The 18,010-nt window shown below is 41.4% G+C and overlaps 1 long non-coding RNA gene across 3 annotated transcripts in view; it reads right to left on the minus strand.

The window, feature by feature from the left end:
* Positions 1–6,538, minus strand: part of LOC137633413 (uncharacterized) — a 326,557-nt gene extending 320,019 nt beyond the window's left edge. Inside the window, exon 1 of one of the 3 annotated variants that reach the window (XR_011042206.1) lies at positions 6,253–6,538. This is a non-coding gene — a long non-coding RNA (uncharacterized lncRNA). The remainder of the gene's footprint in view (positions 1–6,252) is intronic. The other 2 variants (XR_011042203.1, XR_011042205.1) reach the window with 2 other exon arrangements.
* Positions 6,539–18,010: the final 11,472 nt, after the last annotated feature.

Raw genomic sequence — 18,010 nt, forward strand, 5'->3', positions numbered from 1 at the left:
CCGCCGAGATGGTCGCCACCCCGCCAGCAGTGGTACTCAAATTCAGAGTGTCGCTGGGACTTTGTCTAGCCTCGAGGATGGGCCGAAGATCCAAGCCCAAGGCGTGGCCGACGATACTGGACGTAGTCAAAACTGCCCTTTTTGTGACAGAAGTTTCAAGTCATTCACAGGAAGGCATCTACATGAAAGGAGAGCCCACCTAGAGCAGTTCCACGAGGGCAATATAGAACGCTTAGAAGATCAACGTAACAAGCCCTGGACCCTTGAGGAACTGAAGATGATGGCCAGGTCGGAAGCTGACAACCAAGGACATCCATTTATAAATAGACTTATAAAAGAGCGCCTATATGAAAACAGGATGACGGATAGCGTCTCAGGCAAGAGAAAGTCCACAATATATCAGAACTTACTCAAGGAGATTCTGATGAAGGAGAAGGAGTTCAACGGAGATCAACTAAAGACTACTACGAGTGAAGCCGAAGCCAGCGTGGACGACCAAGTGGGGGGGGGGGGGGGTAGGCACGCCTGAAATTCGGACGAAGAGAACCAGATGATTATGTTCGAGCTCTCAAATAAGAATGACCTCCACATCCATAAACTGATACAGGAGATAATTCTACCCCTGCGGACGCTGGAAAGCATCCGCACCAAGAGGACGACAACTAAATACAAGAGGAAGATGGCTGCAAAGGCACAACAAACAACCTACAGTGCAACTCCACCACTCCAAGACTGCCAGGTAATGCTGACCAGGATCCGGGTGGAGGAGGCTACAGCAGCAACCTTCAATCAATGATGGGAAGATCAGCAGCTACTGTAGAGATGACCGCGCCCACGAAGGAGGAGGACAGGAGCCCGACTACGAGACCACCGACCAGACGACCCACGAACTAGGACCAGCGACGCAGCAATTCCCTACAACCCACCTGAACCTGACGACACTGAAGATGAGACAAGTGATGGGATGAACAATTATCTCGAATCCGCAGGGAGCGCCTTTACTGTCAGCGTTCCAGATCACGGAGGATCCCCCCTATCCAGCCCAGATGGAAGTGGGAGATCACAGTCTTCAAATGAGAGAGAGAGAGAGGATCGACATCATCGGAGGAAGCAAAAACACCAAAGGACATCGACGCACTCAAAAATGTGATATTTGGGACGAGATCAAGAGGACCATGTAACAGAGGAGGAGGACATCAGGCAATGAATCTATCAAGAAGAATAAGGATATGGCAGGAGTACGCTGCTACTCAACGTGGTTGGGTTAAGAATAGAGGCTGCACTGCCCAGAACGCCATCCTTGCTAAGGACCTGCTGGCTAATCCAAGCCTTCCGCCAGGGGCAGTGGATTATTGAACTTCTCTTTTCGGACGCCCAGGCGAAGCCAACTTTACTGACTATGACATTACTACCCGACAATGCACCATCTTGGGGCCAGTAACAGCTGAAGACATTGACTGGTGTAAGTAAGAAGAGAACGAGTTTTTAGACGTCACCGGGCCCAGACGGCATAAGATCTGCCAACTTCAGAGTGGTGGCTAACGAAAGAATAGTGGAGCTGTATAACAAGATCATCAGCTCGCGGATATCGACCACGGAATGGGTAAAGGGAAGGACTACCCTGTTGCCCAAAAAGGTCGTCCCTCAAGAGGCCGGGGACTTCCAAAAATCACTATACAGTAACATCTGTTGTGACGAGGGGGCTACACAAGATTCTGACTAAGCGACCGGCAGCGCGCATTCCTTCTTCGATTTGTTAGGAAGGCTTCAAAGCAGAAGGAGGAGTCAGCAGTAACCTCGTATTACTCAAGGAGTGGATCAAGGAGGTGAAATGCGAGTCAAAGTCTTTATACATCGCCTTCATAGACTTTAAGAAGGCCTTTGACTCCATTAACCACCCAGCCCTCTTGAACACCATAAGAGCGGCTGGCCTCGATGAGGAGATGACCCAGTACCTCCAAAACTTCTACCAAAGTATGAGCACGGAGGTATCTGGTGTCACAGTGAAGATCACAAGGGCCGTTATGCAAGGTGACCCGCTATCCCCCCTGCTATTCAACTTAGCCGTAGATAGAGCTCTCGCAAAACTCCCCGACGGCGCGGGGGCTATGCTAAGAGGAGAGACAATCAAGTTCCTGGCGTTCGCCGACGACATCGTTGTTGTGGCCTCAACCAGAGTTGGTTTGACATTGGCCATTAAGAACCTAATGGATGAAGCAGGCAAGTTGGGCCTTAAGGCCGGCTTAGGGAAGTGTGCCACAGCAGGGATAGTCGGCGATCGCAGCAGGAATACTTGGTATGTAGATAGCCGCCCAATCGTATATGGGAATGACAACATCCCGGCCACCAGTCCCGATGGCTTTTACAAGTATCTGGGAATTGAGGTCGGGCTGGTGGCAAATGCTAACGGTGCGAAGCTAGTTGGAAAGACCAGGACTGAGCTGGGGATCTCCACGTGGTGCCAATGAAGCCTCAGCAAAAGTTCTGGTCATTAAAGAACATGCTGATACCAAGGCTAAAGCACATAGCCGTACATGGAAATCTCAAGAAATATCACCTTACTTCAGTTGATAAGGTAACACACCACTCGTGGCATTCTACGCAGGTACAGCCGCTGGAGGCCTCGGAATCTACAGCTTTACCGGTGGCGTTCCAAAGGACCTGCTAGAATGCTACAGACGTTTGACAAGATCTCCAGATCTGTTGGTAGCAGGGATTGCTGCTGAACTGGTCCAACAACACTGGGGATCAAGTCTTTATAGTACAGTAGATGGGTGTGGGTTCAGAGAGGGGCCTTATGGACTCAGGCCCAAATGGCTGGACTCTGGCACATGTCTGATGAAAGGGGGAGCAGTCTCTAACGCCGTGAAATTCAAACTAGGTATTCTGACAACACCGGCCCGTAACGCACGAGGAAGATTACAGAGCAGCCGATGCGACCTAGGCTGTAATGCCCCCGAAACCCTGCAATACATCATGCTGACGTGTCCAGCAGTTCAGCCACAGAGAATCAGGAGGCATGACAAAATCAAAGACCTCATAGGAAAGAAAGACGTTGAAGCAGGGTATCTCATAGCAAGCAAACCCCAGATCGCCACAAGACAAGGGCTCCGTAAGCCAGATCTGGTGTTATGGATGCAAGGTGAATCTATGGTAACAGATGTTCAAGTTAATGCAGACGCCAACGTGAGACCCCTTGAGTTCTTTGATGCAGCAAAAGTGGCTAAGTACATCACAACATGCATCAGAGATGCCGTCAAAGAGCTGACAGGGACAGAACCCACTATCAAGGCAATAACTGGAAACTGGCGTGGTGTTCTGTCTAGAGGGACTATCAACCTATGCCAGAGGCTTAAGATGATTGTGAGTGACATGGACTTGATGACTGTAAAGATTCTAGAAGGTGGATTGTCCATGTACTCAAACTATATGGGCATGGCGGGCGGCGGCGACGTAACCTAGTGTCTCCGGCCACAAAGATCAACCGACCGATGTTCCTCCGGGGACAGAAAAACTGCGTCCCCGTTGAGTGGAGATTACAGCAGAAGACAGTTTAAGATCGGGTGGACCGTTGTAGCTCTAATAATTTCAAGGCTAGCATGTAAGGAGTAGGTTAAGTATAAGATCTGTTGTAACCTGGTTCCTGAGTAAATACCTACTTAGCAGATGAAGAACATCATCACCTGTATCACAAAAGGAAAATAACCTTGAGACTTAGCAGTGAGGAACCAAGTGGTGCTAGGTAGCAATCGTTAGATGTTAGATGAGAGCTCTCAGATAAGGTTAGGTGACAGAAAAAAAATAGCCAAATGCCTCGTCATCTAATTAGTGACGCGCATGAATGGATTAACGAGATTCCCACTGTCTCTACCTACTATCTAGCGAACCCACAGGCAGGGGAACGGGCCTGCACACAACAGCAGGGAATGAAGACCCATAGGTCACATGTCAACATTTGTGACTGATACAGTGATAGGTCTATTAAGATTATCCGTGATAGGGCCTATCGATAAAGGTCGAGGCCTTTGTACATGAGCAGCCAGCTCCACCAACTTGCATAAAAAAAAAGGACTCCAACCAATTTAACCCCCAAGCCGTGCCCTTAAACTTCCCCAGTCTTCGTCAATCTCACTATACATACAGGTGGCCCCTATCATACATACACCCCCACATGTCTACTACTGTAATAGTGATATTTTCAACAGATAAGTTAATACTGAAACCCTATGCAAAACAAATGTACTACAGTATATGTAAATTTCTTTGATTAAGTATTTTCGTATACAAATACCTCCAGATAAAAGTACCCAATAGCATCGTCTGCCACTACCTAGCCTTAATAGTCAATAAACTAGAGCTGTTCATTTCTTATGTCCAGGTAGCTATCTTCGGATAAAAAGATTGTACCCTAAAATTAATGGCAGTCCAGAATAGGCGAGGAGGAAGAGCGGAAAAAAACAGCTCTCCATCCGAGCCAAAAGTAAAGCGAGCTAAATCATAGGTGTGTGAACAGGAGTGGTAGCAAGCTACCCCCCCATACTCCATGCTAACTAGCGGTGTGGGTAGTCAAGCCTCGCTAAATTTTAAAGGCTCGTCATTCCAGCTCCGTCGAAAGTATAACCCCTAATAAATAGTGTACAGAACAAAGTAATAATAATAATAATATGTAAGAATGAGATTTTTTTCAATATCTTTGCAGTCATTCAAACCCACAGGTTGTATGTCAACATTTGTGACTGATACAGTCATAGGTCTATTATGAATATCAGTGATAGGGCTTATCAATACAGGTAAGGGCCTTTGTATATGAGCAGCCAGCTCCTCTAACTTGCATACCAAAAGGGTATTATTGTACTGTACTACAGGGTAATGTTTCCACAGAAAAGGGTTTGTTGGAAGGGGTGGGTTGGGAAATATTAAACCCCCTGTGCAAACTTTCCATACGTATGGGTTCTGGTTGGTTAACAGAAAAGCAACGGAGTCTAGAGAGTAAACATGAATGAACCAGAATGGGAAACTTGTCCAGAGCAAGTATTTATGTGAAATAGGGGCGTAACAAGGTAATAAAATGTATAAAAGAAATATAGCAAGATAAAATGGAGTGTATGATAAATAATATTTAATGGGAATATAAAATGAGGTGATTTTATGTTAACAGATAATAAAACAAGTAATACTTAGGTCAAACGTAATATGTATACGAGGGTACAGTATTACATAAAAGGAATGGTATAGTTGTAATCAAGTCATATACTTAAATAAAGCAGGTGAAGTCGATTAGTTAAATTTCACGGATAGAGAAGAACGGAGGAGGGGTTTTTGCACAGAAGGTCGAAACCTATGAAAAAACGAACGAACGAGCGTTTACAACCGACAAGTACAATGACAAAAAATAAAAAGAACATCACTGCTAATGTTAGCATGTTACGCTATCACTGCCGCAGCTCAATATTACCATATTTTTCATGACACATAGCCTTTGCAGCGGCGCCTCCAAAGTTTATCCTCTTATACTGTTTTGTCTTTTCCTCCGTTTATTACAAATGCAAGAAGGTAATGTATAGAGAAAAAAAGGCTTGTTTTACCATTATATACCGTTTCCCAAGTATGTTTTCCCCATCCAAAAACACGAGTTCCCACTGGGAGTCACCCATTTTTTGAAAAAAGAAGTATTTTTTCCTAGGTTACATTGCCCTGTAATACAGTACAATAATACCCCAATACCTCGAGATTATAGTAGTACCCAATATCTCTACTAATTGATAGCCCACAGCTGTTCATTTCTCATGTCCAGGTAGCGGCTATCTTCGGATAATGAAAAGATTGTACACGGATGGTTTGCGGTCAAAATAAAAGTTAAATTCGTTGGAACAACACTATTTCTGATGCAACAATTATCTTTTTATTCCAGTTTCCCAATAGTGGATGAAACTGTAAATTTACCCAACATACATGTAAGATTAAGAAAGTGGTGAAAATGAAAAAAAAAAACCCTTGTTGACAACTAGCTGCATCTATGCAAGATTCAGAAAAATGAGAAATAAAGTTTAATCAAAAGCTACAGCATCAAACTTATAGAAAACCTAGCAATGCAGTGGGGCTTACAATTAAGTCAAAGGAAATGTGCCGTGTTTGTTCCACCATGCTACACTTAAAAGGGAGCTTCGTTCCATAATATTATATATATATATATAAACACAAGTAAATCCAATATATGACGGAATTATGTGTGTGCAACCCAAATGACCCTACCTGTTGCCGACGTGTAAAACATGGCGTTCTGGGGAGCTTCTCAACACTCTTCAGTGGTGGAATTCATTATTCTAAGTCATTAATTCCTTCTTTGGCTTCAAACACTCGTTGTTGGGGAACAATAATATATCACTCAAGTCACGATTTAAGGAACACAAAGCAAATGTTATTTCGTAAACGATTGTAACCGGATATCGAGAGTAATACGCCCGTTACGACGCCCACGTTCAATGGCAAGCGGAAGTCGGAGACAGGAGAGGAGAGACGACGACTCAGGAGTCAGGACTTCTTCTTCTTCTTCTTCTTCCATATCAGTAGGAGATCTGGCCCACTTCTTTCAGCCACTGTACTTCCCTGTAAATATGATACATGATAAAATATTAGATCTGATCGATACAGTTGACAAATTTTAAGTGTTAGTCTGTTAGCAAAAATTAACTCCTTCACCGAATGTTATGAATGATATAATATGTTCACTCACCCACATGAGGCTTAATACCTTTTATTCAAACAATATCCATGTTCCCCCCTTCCATTGATATCGTTTTTATAATGAGAAATATATATATATATATATATATATATATATATATATATATATATATATATATATATATATATATATATATATATATACATATATATATATATATATATATATATATATATATATATATATATATATATATATATATCTCACACTTTATTAACACCGTTTCCATTTAAATACATTTACATTTATTTATAGTTAAAACAACCTCCTGTGGTTTCTCTGTTGCAAAATCGTTGCATTAAATGTAGTCTCTTTACAAAAGAACATTTATGTGGGTTTAGAGACTAAATTTAATCCTTATTCCTCTGTTGGATAATTAATTTTACAGATGATTATAACATCTCCCAACACCCACCTCTTTCTTTTCCATAACCCAGTTTGTTCGTTTTCCAAGTCACTATATATTAGAATTGGTGTGTGATCTCTACCCCTGTCAGCTAGCTCTTTTATATTAAAATAATTCGCTATTGTGGATGAACTGAAACATAAATCTATTGTTGAAAATGTCCCTGTAATTAGTACTAAATTGTCGTGTTCATTAAATACTTCCACCATCCTTTTCCCGCTGCTGTTGATTTTGTTTTCGGCAATATCAGGTTCCCACAAGGAGTGATGAGCGTTAAAATCCCCTATGTGAAGAATTTTCTTCACTCTTCTTCTTTTAATCGTATTTTTAGCTCTCTTCTACTAATACTATAGCTACCCCTTAAACATTCTCTCCTACATCTAGTTTTCTTTAACGAAATATAGGGAGAACTAACCTAAACTTGTTGACAGTGGCGCACGCCATGCTCGTGACGTCACAGCGTAGATACGCACGTTAGAGGGCCTTAGTGTAACCACGGCGTATGTTGGTTCTTTCCTTAAACTACATGGGTCGAGATTAAATTCCTAAAACTGCAATTTTTATATCAATTTCAATACTGCTGAATTAATGCATCTTATATTTCTCAATACCGATTAAGGTTTGTTAATTTTAAGATGTATGCCCATCGTACCAGTCCATTGCTAATTAATCATTTTAAATATTAATTTTTAGCAAGCCAGAATAGGTAGGATTATTGTATATATAACCTCCCTCAGAGCAGCAAGATTTATCTGAGTATTTAGTACAAAATCCTGCCTCCTCTGCACTCCTTTCAACAATATATTGCCCTGTCCTTAAGTCCCGATATGGCAACCCCAATGGATTACCATGCGCATCATGACCGTCACTTGTTTAGCAAGGTGAAGCCAGGTGATCTCCTCGACCTCTGTGTCGGGCCCATTCATCAAGAAGCTGTGGTGACCAACTGACTAGCCTGGTCAGTAGTTAATCCGTGCACTTCTGGCTCACCCCATCCCCCTCTTCCAAAACGTGTCTCACCAACGAGTCCTGTTGCTGCCGGTCGGAGAGATTGAGAAGAGGTCCCTGGTGTACCTAGTTACAGCTACAGTGAGAATTCTTGGGGTGAGCCAGGCAAGAAATTAGTGCGACAACCAGGTCAACAGCTATCACGGGCATAGGACTAAACTTCAAAGGAGTGCAGGTACTACATCAATGGCCATTTAGTTTTCCCCCATTTTTTATTAGCTTAGACTAAATTTAACTTGATAGGGTACCTGGCTAATTACACTATTCGGACTGTGTGCGGTGGGATTGTGTGTATATATTTTTTCTATACAAATTTTTGCCTTTTGAGACTAACATAGTCTCTGGGTCACGTGGGCCACGTGCCAGACCCTATTTTGATTGTTGCAGACCACGTGTCTAACTCATCATTTTCATTATTTGAATTGCATCTCTTTTTATTCCATTTTTGTGTTGTTAAGATGTCCGTTTCTTTCATGTAAATTTGTGAATAAATCAATATTAGGTTAATCAAACCTCCTTAGTATTTTTGCTCCCTCATTTATTTTAATGTGTGAAATGAATAGTTGATCACGGGACAAAGTACCCAATATTTAAAGAGAAAACCTAAGTAAGTCTATAGGTGGTAACAGCGAGGAACTTTGCATTAATATATTTGCTTCGAAGGTAAAGATCCTTATCTTTAAACTTTTAAACTACTTTACATCACTGCTCCCATTTTGGATTTTGTCTACCTTACATTAACGTAAAATAACTGTCCAGCATTTCATTGGGGTAGCTGGGACGGAGCCGGAACAGAGCCTGAGAATGCGATGACTATAGACCTGACAAAGCTAGAGTAGGCCATAAATTATTCTTAATCCTACGTGTGGAGTGCTTCGGCCTCTGGACAGTAAAATTTCCCCCTTTTGTATGTAGAGTGTTGGTTTGTGAATTGTGACAGTAAAGTATTAGCAGGGTGTTTGTGCCCCGAGAGTAAGTGCTCCTATCCTCCCCTGTTGAACTTTGTGTAACTGTTATAAGGAGACTTTCCCGGACTAAGTTCCCACTCAGAACGCAACCATTGAAAAATTCTCCACACGAGTGGTCCTTCGAACCGGATCTTTTACCTTTGATTTCTGAAGCATTAACGTAATTAATCAGCTTGATTAAGCATATAGTAACTCGCTATATCACTTACCCACGCGCACACAGCCAGTTTGTCGAATGTGTAATGCCCAGACTTTAATTGGGAAGAGAAATTTGTAATCATCATGATGTTTTTGTATCGACCACGTGTTTAAGGAAAGAGCTACGTAACCAGGTTAATTTGTTGCTTGAATGTTCTCTACAGAAAGACTAGAATTTGTCGTAGGAACTTCACTTTATCTCGGATCCGTTCACCCACGTGTGGCGGAATCCACTTATACCAGAAAGTTCTAAGCTACTTGAACTAAGGTTTTTTGTTGTTCAGACGCCCGTGTTTACTGCTCAGCTAGAGCGCCGGTGTACTCGTTCTGTCAACTAATTTTGCTAGCTAAGCATCTAATTTGTAACATTTTGTACCTTGGTCTACCTTCCTTTGTGTCGTTTACCTTCCCTAACCAACCTTAACTTTTCTAACTAACATCACCGTATACCTAGCACATGTCCTTGTCCTAAAGAGCAAATTGGCGTAACATAATTTCAAGTGTTCTTACGAGTAATGTAGAAACTTAACCCCAAGTCCGTTTCATTCCACGTGTTTGTTCCGAGATGGCGGATCTTGTTTACAGCCCAAACTAAGGGTCGTAATTGTTTGCTACCGTAAGTAAATAACTTCGTGTAGTTCATTTAAGTTCCTTTAGCGAGGAAATATTGTTTTTGTCCTTTAGCGAGGATATTTTTGTTTTACCTCCGCGTGAGGGAAATTCATATTTGTTTAGCCTCCACGAGAGTGCTCTTTAAAGTCGCTGCCTTGTGCGCCAATCTACATTTTGAATAGATCAGTGGCTGCCTTAGTGCGCCCGTAATTGTGAAATCGTCACAACAGTGTCAGCCTCGACCTGTTATTTTAACTTGAATCTTTGCATTCATAAGCCCATGTGCTTTCTAATATGTTCTACTTTAAAGTAAATTCATTAGTTATTATCGCCACTCGCGTAAATAATTCATTTTGGCAAAGTCTTTAACGTCACGTGACCTGGGCATCGTCTGCTTTGTTGGACCCGGTCACTTTGAATTTTAAAGTAATTTCATGATTTATATGTTTTTTGTCCATTTAACTTTTTCCACCTATCATGAGTAAATTTAGATATTCATTTATCACTCTTTCAAATTTGTAAAGTTTCATTTTTACATTTCTTTTGAAAATTCAGTTACCCTTTGTTTGCTTTTACGAATCCGTTCATCAAACGTGGTCATTCCAAGATGGCGGACTTCACTAGTAACGTAAACATCCCTCCAACGCCTAAGGCGGAAACGCTTAGCCCCGAGGAGATTAACGCTAGGCTTAAGGAACAGGAATTAACATTCACCTTTGTTTGTGAGGACGCAGACCTAGCACTTCATGCTCTCGCTTCAGTAGATTTTCCCAACATGGGTCCTGAAGCCGTGAGTCATTTTAAAAGTGAAATTAGTAAAGTAAGAGACGAACTTTGCAATTACAAGAATTTTTGGAGACGTCATTACGACCATCCCATTGTTAAATTAAATTATCCCGTACTTGCTGCCTGGTCGAGTAAAGTTGAGATTGCTTTTAATAGCCTCATGGCTCATCCAAATTTACTTATAAAACCTAATCAGTCTTGTTCTTCTTCGAATGCAACACCTTCAGTGACACGTCCCCTAATTGTTACTTCTAACGTATCGGCAGTCAAGCGCAATGTCCGTAATTTTGTCTCAATTCCTCAACCTGTAAAATCTTCACATTCCAATACTATGTTGCCAACACGGCATACGATTAGTAATTTTGAGTCAGCCCCACCTGCTTTATCCTCATCTCCGAACCTTAAGCCACCAGCGTTTAATCGCCCTCAACCCCCTTTGTCTTTGCCGCCGGTGACAGTCCGTCCCGGAGGAAATACCGTTCATTGTCTTGTCATGGACCCCCCAAGTGGTAGCGCAGATACCACACAACTTAACCGTGTGCGTGATGGCCAGCAGAGGCCTGTACCGGTTGTAGATTCAATCATTAAAGTCGTACCATCCCATGGACCAGTGCTCACGTTGCCTGACTGTCCTATTCTTAAGCCCGTAACTTCCGCTCCAGCCCGTGTTGACGCTAAAACATCCCCGTTAGGATTTGAAACCCGCCCTCAGAAAGAGCCGCGTGATCACAAGGTTAAGACCTTAGCAGTCAGAAATGAACCTTGTGCACTGACGGCGGATTTAGTGAAGGTCACACAGGTAGACCTAGCACCGGAGCTTAGAGCCTGTTTACAAATCAATTTGCTTAAGGATAACGGTACCATGAACACCATTCATCATTTTTATTCAGTCCTATATGACGTCACATTAAACCTTTATTATTTTTGCCAAGTCATTCAGCAGCATTTTTTCAGCCAATCCCTTGCTTTAACTTCAAAGCGTGAATTTAATTTTTGCCTTGACAGCTTGTCATGTTGCCATAATCCCCCTGACATCCTTCAGCTCGTGCTGAAATTAAGTATTGTTTTTAATGTTCACCTTGCAAACATTTCCCTTGAAAATGACATCCAAGACCTTAGTTGTCAGAAATACGATGTCCCCAAGGACCTAGTTTGTCTCATTTTATCATTCAGGCTAGTGTCAAATAACTTTTCACCTTTTAAAGCCGAGAAGGAGGTAACTTTTCTCCTTTTGTCAGGTGACAAATTCAAAGCTTTCATCATGCCAGTCACTTTATATGTAAAATCATTTCATGTAAAACGTTGGGTGTCAGACCGGGATTGGGATTCACCCCCATAATTTTTAATTTGTCATTTGGCCTGACTTGTTGCTGAACTTGACCGTTATTGGCTTTCGTTTTGTTTGCTCTATCCGTACCCCTAGGGTGGGAAGAATTGAGTGTTTTTAATCCTTTAATTACTATTGCATCGTACGTTTCAAGTTAACACTGATCATTTACTTATATTAACGCTTCCGTGAAACATTGCCTGCGTGGTTCAATTTTCCCCAAATTCACGTGAAAGCATAAATTTTGATTCAATTGATTTTAATTAACGCCAACAGCGTTTTGTTAACTTTAAACGGACGATGATGTGAAGAACAACTTCACTCATCATTCAGCCAGTAACCTTATCTCGCTCATACTAACAAGTAGTTGAATCACATTTGCCGGAACTAACCCCTCTCCCTTTTTCCTCCCCTTTATCCCCAGGGTGTGAAGAATTTTCTTCACTCTTCTTCTTTTAATCATATTTTTAGCTCTCTTCTACTAATACTATAGCTACCCCTTAAACATTCTCTCCTACATCTAGTTTTCTTTAACGAAATATAGGGAGAACTAACCTAAACTTGTTGACAGTGGCGCACGCCATGCTCGTGACGTCACAGCGTAGATACGCACGTTAGAGGGCCTTAGTGTAACCACGGCGTATGTTGGTTCTTTCCTTAAACTACATGGGTCGAGATTAAATTCCTAAAACTGCAATTTTTATATCAATTTCAATACTGCTGAATTAATGCATCTTATATTTCTCAATACCGATTAAGGTTTGTTAATTTTAAGATGTATGCCCATCGTACCAGTCCATTGCTAATTAATCATTTTAAATATTAATTTTTAGCAAGCCAGAATAGGTAGGATTATTGTATATATAACCTCCCTCAGAGCAGCAAGATTTATCTGAGTATTTAGTACAAAATCCTGCCTCCTCTGCACTCCTTTCAACAATATATTGCCCTGTCCTTAAGTCCCGATATGGCAACCCCAATGGATTACCATGCGCATCATGACCGTCACTTGTTTAGCAAGGTGAAGCCAGGTGATCTCCTCGACCTCTGTGTCGGGCCCATTCATCAAGAAGCTGTGGTGACCAACTGACTAGCCTGGTCAGTAGTTAATCCGTGCACTTCTGGCTCACCCCATCCCCCTCTTCCAAAACGTGTCTCACCAACGAGTCCTGTTGCTGCCGGTCGGAGAGATTGAGAAGAGGTCCCTGGTGTACCTAGTTACAGCTACAGTGAGAATTCTTGGGGTGAGCCAGGCAAGAAATTAGTGCGACAACCAGGTCAACAGCTATCACGGGCATAGGACTAAACTTCAAAGGAGTGCAGGTACTACATCAATGGCCATTTAGTTTTCCCCCATTTTTTATTAGCTTAGACTAAATTTAACTTGATAGGGTACCTGGCTAATTACACTATTCGGACTGTGTGCGGTGGGATTGTGTGTATATATTTTTTCTATACAAATTTTTGCCTTTTGAGACTAACATAGTCTCTGGGTCACGTGGGCCACGTGCCAGACCCTATTTTGATTGTTGCAGACCACGTGTCTAACTCATCATTTTCATTATTTGAATTGCATCTCTTTTTATTCCATTTTTGTGTTGTTAAGATGTCCGTTTCTTTCATGTAAATTTGTGAATAAATCAATATTAGGTTAATCAAACCTCCTTAGTATTTTTGCTCCCTCATTTATTTTAATGTGTGAAATGAATAGTTGATCACGGGACAAAGTACCCAATATTTAAAGAGAAAACCTAAGTAAGTCTATAGGTGGTAACAGCGAGGAACTTTGCATTAATATATTTGCTTCGAAGGTAAAGATCCTTATCTTTAAACTTTTAAACTACTTTACATCACTGCTCCCATTTTGGATTTTGTCTACCTTACATTAACGTAAAATAACTGTCCAGCATTTCATTGGGGTAGCTGGGACGGAGCCGGAACAGAGCCTGAGAATGCGATGACTATAGACCTGACAAAGCTAGAGTAGGCCATAAATTATTCTTAATCCTACGTGTGGAGTGCTTCGGCCTCTGGACAGTAAAATTTCCCCCTTTTGTATGTAGAGTGTTGGTTTGTGAATTGTGACAGTAAAGTATTAGCAGGGTGTTTGTGCCCCGAGAGTAAGTGCTCCTATCCTCCCCTGTTGAACTTTGTGTAACTGTTATAAGGAGACTTTCCCGGACTAAGTTCCCACTCAGAACGCAACCATTGAAAAATTCTCCACACGAGTGGTCCTTCGAACCGGATCTTTTACCTTTGATTTCTGAAGCATTAACGTAATTAATCAGCTTGATTAAGCATATAGTAACTCGCTATATCACTTACCCACGCGCACACAGCCAGTTTGTCGAATGTGTAATGCCCAGACTTTAATTGGGAAGAGAAATTTGTAATCATCATGATGTTTTTGTATCGACCACGTGTTTAAGGAAAGAGCTACGTAACCAGGTTAATTTGTTGCTTGAATGTTCTCTACAGAAAGACTAGAATTTGTCGTAGGAACTTCACTTTATCTCGGATCCGTTCACCCACGTGTGGCGGAATCCACTTATACCAGAAAGTTCTAAGCTACTTGAACTAAGGTTTTTTGTTGTTCAGACGCCCGTGTTTACTGCTCAGCTAGAGCGCCGGTGTACTCGTTCTGTCAACTAATTTTGCTAGCTAAGCATCTAATTTGTAACATTTTGTACCTTGGTCTACCTTCCTTTGTGTCGTTTACCTTCCCTAACCAACCTTAACTTTTCTAACTAACATCACCGTATACCTAGCACATGTCCTTGTCCTAAAGAGCAAATTGGCGTAACATAATTTCAAGTGTTCTTACGAGTAATGTAGAAACTTAACCCCAAGTCCGTTTCATTCCACGTGTTTGTTCCGAGATGGCGGATCTTGTTTACAGCCCAAACTAAGGGTCGTAATTGTTTGCTACCGTAAGTAAATAACTTCGTGTAGTTCATTTAAGTTCCTTTAGCGAGGAAATATTGTTTTTGTCCTTTAGCGAGGATATTTTTGTTTTACCTCCGCGTGAGGGAAATTCATATTTGTTTAGCCTCCACGAGAGTGCTCTTTAAAGTCGCTGCCTTGTGCGCCAATCTACATTTTGAATAGATCAGTGGCTGCCTTAGTGCGCCCGTAATTGTGAAATCGTCACAACAGTGTCAGCCTCGACCTGTTATTTTAACTTGAATCTTTGCATTCATAAGCCCATGTGCTTTCTAATATGTTCTACTTTAAAGTAAATTCATTAGTTATTATCGCCACTCGCGTAAATAATTCATTTTGGCAAAGTCTTTAACGTCACGTGACCTGGGCATCGTCTGCTTTGTTGGACCCGGTCACTTTGAATTTTAAAGTAATTTCATGATTTATATGTTTTTTGTCCATTTAACTTTTTCCACCTATCATGAGTAAATTTAGATATTCATTTATCACTCTTTCAAATTTGTAAAGTTTCATTTTTACATTTCTTTTGAAAATTCAGTTACCCTTTGTTTGCTTTTACGAATCCGTTCATCAAACGTGGTCATTCCAAGATGGCGGACTTCACTAGTAACGTAAACATCCCTCCAACGCCTAAGGCGGAAACGCTTAGCCCCGAGGAGATTAACGCTAGGCTTAAGGAACAGGAATTAACATTCACCTTTGTTTGTGAGGACGCAGACCTAGCACTTCATGCTCTCGCTTCAGTAGATTTTCCCAACATGGGTCCTGAAGCCGTGAGTCATTTTAAAAGTGAAATTAGTAAAGTAAGAGACGAACTTTGCAATTACAAGAATTTTTGGAGACGTCATTACGACCATCCCATTGTTAAATTAAATTATCCCGTACTTGCTGCCTGGTCGAGTAAAGTTGAGATTGCTTTTAATAGCCTCATGGCTCATCCAAATTTACTTATAAAACCTAATCAGTCTTGTTCTTCTTCGAATGCAACACCTTCAGTGACACGTCCCCTAATTGTTACTTCTAACGTATCGGCAGTCAAGCGCAATGTCCGTAATTTTGTCTCAATTCCTCAACCTGTAAAATCTTCACATTCCAATACTATGTTGCCAACACGGCATACGATTAGTAATTTTGAGTCAGCCCCACCTGCTTTATCCTCATCTCCGAACCTTAAGCCACCAGCGTTTAATCGCCCTCAACCCCCTTTGTCTTTGCCGCCGGTGACAGTCCGTCCCGGAGGAAATACCGTTCATTGTCTTGTCATGGACCCCCCAAGTGGTAGCGCAGATACCACACAACTTAACCGTGTGCGTGATGGCCAGCAGAGGCCTGTACCGGTTGTAGATTCAATCATTAAAGTCGTACCATCCCATGGACCAGTGCTCACGTTGCCTGACTGTCCTATTCTTAAGCCCGTAACTTCCGCTCCAGCCCGTGTTGACGCTAAAACATCCCCGTTAGGATTTGAAACCCGCCCTCAGAAAGAGCCGCGTGATCACAAGGTTAAGACCTTAGCAGTCAGAAATGAACCTTGTGCACTGACGGCGGATTTAGTGAAGGTCACACAGGTAGACCTAGCACCGGAGCTTAGAGCCTGTTTACAAATCAATTTGCTTAAGGATAACGGTACCATGAACACCATTCATCATTTTTATTCAGTCCTATATGACGTCACATTAAACCTTTATTATTTTTGCCAAGTCATTCAGCAGCATTTTTTCAGCCAATCCCTTGCTTTAACTTCAAAGCGTGAATTTAATTTTTGCCTTGACAGCTTGTCATGTTGCCATAATCCCCCTGACATCCTTCAGCTCGTGCTGAAATTAAGTATTGTTTTTAATGTTCACCTTGCAAACATTTCCCTTGAAAATGACATCCAAGACCTTAGTTGTCAGAAATACGATGTCCCCAAGGACCTAGTTTGTCTCATTTTATCATTCAGGCTAGTGTCAAATAACTTTTCACCTTTTAAAGCCGAGAAGGAGGTAACTTTTCTCCTTTTGTCAGGTGACAAATTCAAAGCTTTCATCATGCCAGTCACTTTATATGTAAAATCATTTCATGTAAAACGTTGGGTGTCAGACCGGGATTGGGATTCACCCCCATAATTTTTAATTTGTCATTTGGCCTGACTTGTTGCTGAACTTGACCGTTATTGGCTTTCGTTTTGTTTGCTCTATCCGTACCCCTAGGGTGGGAAGAATTGAGTGTTTTTAATCCTTTAATTACTATTGCATCGTACGTTTCAAGTTAACACTGATCATTTACTTATATTAACGCTTCCGTGAAACATTGCCTGCGTGGTTCAATTTTCCCCAAATTCACGTGAAAGCATAAATTTTGATTCAATTGATTTTAATTAACGCCAACAGCGTTTTGTTAACTTTAAACGGACGATGATGTGAAGAACAACTTCACTCATCATTCAGCCAGTAACCTTATCTCGCTCATACTAACAAGTAGTTGAATCACATTTGCCGGAACTAACCCCTCTCCCTTTTTCCTCCCCTTTATCCCCAGGGTGTGAAGAATTTTCTTCACTCTTCTTCTTTTAATCATATTTTTAGCTCTCTTCTACTAATACTATAGCTACCCCTTAAACATTCTCTCCTACATCTAGTTTTCTTTAACGAAATATAGGGAGAACTAACCTAAACTTGTTGACAGTGGCGCACGCCATGCTCGTGACGTCACAGCGTAGATACGCACGTTAGAGGGCCTTAGTGTAACCACGGCGTATGTTGGTTCTTTCCTTAAACTACATGGGTCGAGATTAAATTCCTAAAACTGCAATTTTTATATCAATTTCAATACTGCTGAATTAATGCATCTTATATTTCTCAATACCGATTAAGGTTTGTTAATTTTAAGATGTATGCCCATCGTACCAGTCCATTGCTAATTAATCATTTTAAATATTAATTTTTAGCAAGCCAGAATAGGTAGGATTATTGTATATATAACCTCCCTCAGAGCAGCAAGATTTATCTGAGTATTTAGTACAAAATCCTGCCTCC

The sequence above is a fragment of the Palaemon carinicauda genome, chromosome 43, assembly GCF_036898095.1.
Source record: "Palaemon carinicauda isolate YSFRI2023 chromosome 43, ASM3689809v2, whole genome shotgun sequence".
NCBI classification, from domain to species: Eukaryota; Metazoa; Arthropoda; class Malacostraca; order Decapoda; family Palaemonidae; genus Palaemon; species Palaemon carinicauda.